This window comes from Rosa rugosa, chromosome 6, assembly GCF_958449725.1.
Source record: "Rosa rugosa chromosome 6, drRosRugo1.1, whole genome shotgun sequence".
In the NCBI taxonomy this organism is placed as follows: Eukaryota; Viridiplantae; Streptophyta; class Magnoliopsida; order Rosales; family Rosaceae; genus Rosa; species Rosa rugosa.
The window spans coordinates 26,991,796-26,999,920 of record NC_084825.1 but is presented as its reverse complement, the minus strand read 5'-3'; the positions used below and the strand labels follow the sequence as shown (position 1 = coordinate 26,999,920).

Genomic DNA, 8,125 nt, shown 5'->3' with positions numbered 1-8,125 from the left:
GATTTAACCTTAAACAAAACAAGGAAAAAAAAAATTTGGGATATCGGGATTTTGACCTTTGATAAATTCTCTGTTTTAATAAATTTTTGGCAAAATTTATCATTTTCAGACATCTTAATATTCTGGACAACAAATCGCGTCTAGAGCTGTTGAAGTTTGAAGCTATGCAAAGCTTCCTCGCTTGACCGTTATTATTTTCTGAATATCAAAGCCCAGCCCATTGGCGAGCGTATGCGGATGAAGAGGCTAGTGATGCTTCGATCATTGTTTAGATGTTGTTATATTATGGTTATTCGGAATGGAAAATTCTAGTGTATGTTAATGTATGACATACACTAATTTTTTTGAATATTATAGACCGTCGGATATAATTAAAATGTGGAATAAATCTAACAATTTAGAATATTCAAAATTGTAGTAACTTGCTTACTCGTTAGCCTGTATAAATTTTTTTTTATTTAATTTTTTTAGCAAATAACTGAAATTAATGTAGTCCTAATAGACTTTGATCGACTCTCAGAAAACCCTAAGGCCCCGTTTGGATGGCAGGAAATCATGGTATGGAATGGGAATTAATTTCATTTTCCATTCAGATGTGCTGTTTGGTTGTAATTAAAGATTGGAAAGGAAATAAAAAATAAGATTTGACTGGAAATTGACTCCCTCATAAAGCCTGAATAGAATTACCTAGTCATGGGTGGTATTCTATTTCCATTTCCCACTGTCAAAGGCAAAATTACATTAATTATCCCTCTAAAAATTTATATTCCCCACCAATATTCCTTATAAATTGATGTACTTTAATTAGTAAAAGGGCGTTATTGAAAATTATAATTCTATATTTCATTCTTATGACTTACCAAACACTACAATAGAAATGAAAAATTAATTCCAAAATTTAATTTCTAGTAATATTCCAAACACTCACATGGAAATACCAAATCATATTCCATTCCATATCCGTCTGGAAAGGAAAATAAATCCTTTTCCAATTTTGACATTCCAGCTAACCAAACGGGGCCTAGGGGGGTGTATTCAATTAGGAGTCTATTGGATTGTTTTGGATTCTGGAAGTCTAGAGGTATTCAATCAAGATTTTAAAAAGTCTTTTAAAATCTTGAGGTATTCAATTCAGATTTTAAAAAGTTAATATAAATCTAGTGGTATTCAACAGTCCAACGATTTTGAAGGATTCTATTAAGTGATGGATTGTGAAGGATTTTAGAACCCTCGGTATAAATAGCAAACCCTTTCAGAAATCTGCTCTCGAGAGTTGAGATTTCGACGTCTTCCTTTTTTTTTTTTTTTTCCTCTCTCTCTCTCATCGAGAAGATGAAGATACGAATGGCAATCTGGAGAAGACGATCAGCCATGTCCAGCTCTACCGCAGTCGACGGCGTCGTAGCTACTGCGGTCCGCTCAATTTTCTACCCCGTCCATCTCAGCCGAAAAATCCAGTCATCGCGCCGACGAGATCTGAGTGGTGGCAGTGAGCAAGACGAATCTGGCCGTTGTCCTCTACCAAGTATATGACGCCGGCCACCGCTGCTTCGGCGAGAACTACGTCCATGAAATCGTCGAGAAAGCTCCTCAAGTTTCTCTTTTGAGCAAGATAATTGAAATAGGTATGATTTTGATGACTATTGGTTTTGGGTTTTTCAGCTTTCTGAAGATATAGAGAGGCCTTTTGTTGGGAATTTGCAGAGCAATAAAGTAAAGCCTCTTCTGAGTATAATTTTTCATATCTAACTCTGAATTATAGTTGATGTTGATTATTCAGAATCATACATAAAGTTTGTGTATTAAGCATTAGTTTCCAGCGAAGGAAGGAGCTTTTTGGTCTTGTGTGATTGCAATGGTGCTTTTGAGAATATCCCATTTTAATTTCATCTCAATGCTTGACAGTTTTAAGTGTTCAGAACTTTTATTGTACTACGTTATCTTGTTTGAATCATTTTTTTTTCAAGTGCAGTGTCTACTTGCTAGACTTGATTAGCTTGAGTTGAGGTTCTATCAAGATCTTTCTCATTTGTCAAACTGTTTGCTTCTCCCTTTTTTCTTTAAGCACTTTGCCAGACGTTTCTGCTGTGCAGCTTAATGTGTTTATGGATAATGTGTAATCTTTCAGTTGAAAAGGAAAAGCATGGTTTGTTATGAGTAATGACTTTGTATTTGCCAATAACGTAATTGTTTATAGAAGTATTTGAGTTTGCAAACAGGGTATGCTTGCCTTGTTAATTTGAAAGATGTTAAAAAAAAAGTAAATAGGTATTTTCCCACCAATCTTTGTTATCAACAGAAGCAGAAACTCTTTTCTGTTATTCTCATACTTGTTCGGGGAAGCAGAAACTCTTTTCTGTAGGAGGACATGTAAAGCTCTAGATGCTTAGTGTAGTAGATTTTGCAAATGACTGGTTACTATAGTCTTTTTGTGCCATTTTAGTATCTTCTGCCTAATTCTCCAATGCAGTGCTATTTCCATATTGACTCTAATGTTGCTTCCTATTTTCTATGTGATACTTTATTTGCATCAGAGGTATCACTTCGAGCCACTTAGAATTCTCATCTAGATTATGTGGAACAATTTCTTGATTTATATGCAATTTGTAGAAAGGGAACCCAAGAGCTCATAGTTGGTTATCTTTGTGCAAGTTTATTTATTTGTAGTTCATGACAATCATGGATAATTATCTTTATAGTTGAATCAAGGCCTTCCAGATGCCTTCAAATATTTTATACGGGTCCTAATCTGTATTATATCTAGCAAATTTTCAATTATAGTTTCTAACTATCTCTCTTGTGTTTAAAACCAGGATATCAGAGTTGATTAATTGAGTGGATCAAGGATTGAGTGGATATCAGAGTCGTAAATCTACATGATAACACACATTGGAGTATGTGGGGTGGCACCAGAATGCTGCAACAGAGAACAAATTCTAGATCACCATTTTAGAAGCTTCAGATCTAACCCCTCCATTAATAAAGCCTCTAGTCGTTGATGAGATTAGAGTTAGGTTTAGATAATATTATTTTCAATAAAACCTATGACCTAACATTTGCGGGTTGTTGTGATTCATTGTGAGAACTTTATTGTCATTCTTCCTCATGTACCTTCAGAGCCATATTTGACTAAAGAGCTTACTACAAGTGTTACAATGATGGAGATATTTTAGTACTTATGAGAGGAGTACTTTGTTTCTGATTCTACACTGAACTTAATTATCTTGCATATAACATTACAAAATAAGGAGGTGCATTAACTAGTTTGAGTGTAATAGAAAGGTAAATAGCTGGGTTGAAATGCTAATACATGTTGTCCAACAAATCTCATCAAGCTATATTGTTTATCTCAATCTCATCATGTTCAATTGTTTATCTGCTTCAAAATTTTCTTTTAGTTGAGCAAAAAAATGCAGGAGTTGAATTCTCTTTTGATGCTATGCAACATGCAAATTAGGAAAACCCTTCAAAGTAACAATCCATGAATTTATCAAAATCCAAACAAATCTTGCAAAATACAATCCATTAGAATCTGTTTAAATCCATATGGAATAAAAACAATCCATGAATTCTGCAAAATCCATAACAATCCACGGATTATAAAAAATCAAACTGAATCATTTAAAATCTAGATTGAATACACCCCCCTAAATTGAAGAAGAGAAGACTAGAGGAAGGAGGATGTGCGATGATGAGAGATATGTCAAAGCACATTTGGATGTTAATTTTTTTTTTTAATCTACAATTTTTAGCCACCAATTCCAGTCGTTCTTCCTCTCTCGAAAAAAAAAAACCATGAGTCTGTTTGGTTAGAGCAGGTTCCTCACTCAAAACCAATTGCTAATCTCTCCTTCCGTCCTTCGTCGCTCTCTCTCCACTGCGCTACCGCGCCGCTCGTTCTCTCTACCTCAGTTGACCACCGCGCCTCTCTGACGACCAGTCGACTTCAGCCTCCTCTTCTCTCTCTCTCTCGACTAGTAATTGAATGTAATCAATGTTCTTTGTTCTTCAGTTCTTTGTAATTTGAATTGAATTGGAAATTTGGAATTTAAATTGGGCTTCTCTCTTCTTCAATTCTTGTCTAAATCATTGCCTACTGAAGTATTGATAATCTGGGCTTTGTATTGAAGAGAATATTGTTGTTTTCTTTTATGGAGATTTGAAAACTTGGTTGAATTGAAGGTGGGACTGTAGAGAGACAGTCTCTCTCTAAATAGTAGAGAGAAAAAGTAGATCTGAGAAGAAACTCCCCCCTCCCCCTTCTCTTTTGACCAAATCTTGATCAGTCAGGATCTAGATTGAAGGCTTAAGAGTTGGGGGAGGTCACTCTTTTTTCCCTTTTAGCATCCTAAAGACTACTGCTCTTCCCTCACCTTTGTGGTGTTTTTGCTCCCTTTGTGGTTATCTCTAGCTATGTCCAGTTCTTCTCTGGCTTTGTTCAGATCGGGAGGACCTTGTTCCTCATCTTTTATTTTTTTTCTTTCTCTCTGTCAATCAATCCCATCTCTTTCCAGATTAATGTTTACCCAACCCCAAAACAGTTCTTCCCTATTCACTCCCAAACTCCATGAAAGCTATGGTGGCTGCGATGATAAAGTGCAAGGCACTTACCTAGGTGAGTATGGGTGCTCACGCATGGGTTCATCACCCCCCATTCTCCATGGTTCTGGTTCTCGGTCCTCCTTCGGCAGCCATGACACTTTCTTGGAATGAGTCTCTATGGTGGAGAGTATGGTGTTGTTTTGAGGGATCTTATCCCTTGGGTTGTTGGATTTAATATGATTTGTGTTCTGGGCTTTGATTGGCATCAGATATATAGTACGGAACTACTTGGTGTTCTGCTTTCGGCAACACATCGGCGACTCTGCGTGGTTGGCTGCGCGAGTTGGTTTGCAATAGCTAGGTTTTCTGTATCAGTTTGGGCTTATTCTTTGGGCCTTTGTTTCAGTTGTTTTACAAGGGTTAATTTCCTTATACTCTCTTGTTGAGCCCAGTGGGAAATTAAGTTTCCTTTCTTTATTGTCTGTTTGGGCCTGTCCATCAGACTTTTTAGTAGGTACTAATTTCAGCATTTTGGGCTAGCTTTGGGGCAGCTTAATTGATTCCCTTTTCCCAAAAAAAGAAAAAGAAAAAAAAGAAAACTTGGTTGAATATGGAAATTTGGTAAACAGCTTCTAATTCTGGGCTTCTAATATGATTGTTGAATATGGTATTATTTTATTTAATATCGTGGAATCTGCGCTTCTAATTCTGCTTCTACTTCTAATTCTGCACTTTGCACTTATGCATTATGAATTTATGATAAACAAATTCACTCAACTTTGAAATTCCTCTTCTTGTTTACTTTATTTTAATTCAAAGCAATTTTTAACAAAATTTGTTAATAAGCCATGAAGTGATTGAAGAAAGTAACAGGTTTCATGATAACAAATTGAATCAAGCTTCTCGTTCACACTGATGCATGATATGTCTATTTGTTATGTTAGGAAGTTCGGATAGTAGTTAGTTTACATATTCACAATGATGCATATTCACAGTTTACGTATTCACAGTGATGCATCAGTTTGCATAGTTCCAATTTACATTTTTACAGGGGCAATGATGCATGTTTATTTGTTATGTTAGGACTTTGTTCCAGTTTCCATCTTATGTTTATTTGTGATATCATGATATGTAGTGTGAATAAATGAAATTGATTATTCTTGCTTTCCTTGATTATTGATTATTTCAAATGCAAATGCCGTTGATTGTTTCTTTCATGTTACTGACATTCAGATTAAAGAAAATGCTATAAGAGTTGGTGAATTATAGTATGTTTGACTTGGAACATAGATTAAAGGTGTATTCCTTAGTGATGAAAAGTACAATGGTTATGTATTGTCAGCGTCGAAACACGGCTCCTATCATAATCCATGAGCTTTGCCAATCTAAAATCACGAAGCTTTGTATTGAAAATCTCATCCAGCAACTCATTACCAGTCGTCTTGCAGCAGCGGGTCTAGCCTTCTGGGTTGCTGGCGATCAGTTCAAACATTGTCGGCAGGTCTGGTTCGACTTGGTCTTGGACTCTTGGTCGACATCTCTGTCGAACAACAAGATCTGGTATGGATATTGGGTATGTGTACGGGTATAGATATTGGGTAAGACTGTAAGAGTATGGGCAATGGCTATGTTTATGGGTATGGAAGAATTAAAGAACAATATCTGGGCACTATGATCTGGGTACAATTGACCAATTGATCAACAACGCTAGAGAAATGTTGATATTTCTGGGTAATACTTCTTTTTTTTTTTATAATGATTTTCTGGGTAATACTTAACTATTAGCAATCGTTGAATCATTTTGCCAATTGTCAATCATTAGCAGTCGTCGATCAATTTCTAGTAAAATCTAGGGTTTCAAACTTCTTCAACTTCAATGAATCACAATGATCTTGTACTAATTAAAAGCAGTAGATGTAGGCTTCAAAAGGAAATCTAAGGCTTCAAAGCCACAAATATCAACAAATTTCAATAATCTCGATGAAATTCCCTAATTTTCCAAATCTATGGAGATGATGAACTTATTTGAATTAAGCTTGAATCAAACTCTAATATGAAAACAAAAGCAAGAAGATGCAGAGGCTTCATGAAACACAAGTAGCTAGGGCTCCGACACCGATTCCCGATCAAACCTGGCTCTTGATACCATGATAAGAATCAACAAATTTAAGAGAAAGAAAGTAAGATATCAGAGAATTGGGAGAAGAAGAAACGAAGCTGTATTGCCTAGAACCTGCAGATGATAATTGGAGAGGCGATTGGTGATTCATCCTCAGCAAATCAAGAAATAGCGAGAGGTTTCTTGGGTTCATGGACGAGGCAAAGGTGAGAAAGAAAGTAAGATATCAGAAGAATTGAAATGTGTACTAAAAATTGGGGGTGATTCCTTAATGGTGTAATGAGGTTCCCTATTTTGTAACTATTGTGGTCATGAGTTGATTATTTATTTAATGACATTCTCTCTTGATTTTACGATAATTGAGGTCAAAAGTAGTAACCAAGGTTCTATTTGTGGTAATGTTTCAATATTCTAAGTCTAAACCATAGGACCGTGAATTATGGTAAAAGGTGGTAATCAAGTTGTTATTAGTGTTAACACATCACCATTACAAGATTGAGAACCATTTTACCAAAAAAACAACAAATTGTGGTAAAAGATGGTAATTTAGTTGTTATAAGTGTTAATACTTCACTATTATAAGTTTTCAGAAACACGTTACCAATAAAAAGCGAATGTATGTGTTGTTATACTGGTAAAACCTTATATATATATATTAGTAAATTGGCGGTGAGTCATTTATGGTGTAATGAGATTGTCTATTTTGTAATTACTATCCTTTAGGAGTTATTTATTTATTTGACGATGTTCTTCCTTGAATTTTATGACAATTGAGATCCAAAGTAGTAACCAAGGTTGTATTTGTGGTAATTCTTCAATATTACAATTTTGAGAACCATTTGACCAATGAGACAACAAATTGTTGTAAAAGTAGTAATCAAGCTTTTATTTGTGGTAGTTTTCATATTACAAGTATAAGAACCATTTTACCAATGCGACAACAAATTGCTATAAAAGTGGTAAAACTTTATGTATATACAATAAATGAGGTGCGAGTCCTTAGTTGTGTAATAAAGTTCTCTATTGTATAACTAATACTTTTCTTGTGTAGATCTCATCATCCATGAGATAATTACTCATCTGACAATACATTTTACTATCAGTTACAACTTACAACAATTGAGGTGTAAAGTGGTATGTCACGCCCCTATTTTTATACAACATTAAAAATCAATATATAATCTCATAAGAGTTAATTACTGGTTACTCCCTATAGTTATAGGGTTTCGTCGTTTCAGTCCCTAACCTTCGAATTTCACCTAAAAAGTCCCTGAACTCTTAATTTCCTCCCATTTCGTCCCTGCCGTCAAGCTCCATCCAAATTGTCCGTTAAATTGCTGACGTGACATTCCTCACGCACTGAAATGTCTAATTTACCCTCACTTACTTTTTTATTTTTTTTATTTTCTTCGCTCTCTCTTCTGTTTTTCTTTTTTTCTTTTTACCTCTTCTTCTTCCATCTCT

General features: G+C 35.2%; 1 long non-coding RNA gene across 1 annotated transcript; it reads left to right on the top strand.

Moving 5' to 3' along the window:
* The first annotated feature begins 1,051 nt into the window (after positions 1-1,051).
* LOC133718223 (uncharacterized) lies at positions 1,052-3,199 on the top strand. The gene is made up of 2 exons (XR_009850160.1): positions 1,052-1,625; positions 2,814-3,199. It is a non-coding gene; the product is annotated as an uncharacterized LOC133718223 (long non-coding RNA).
* Positions 3,200-8,125: the final 4,926 nt, after the last annotated feature.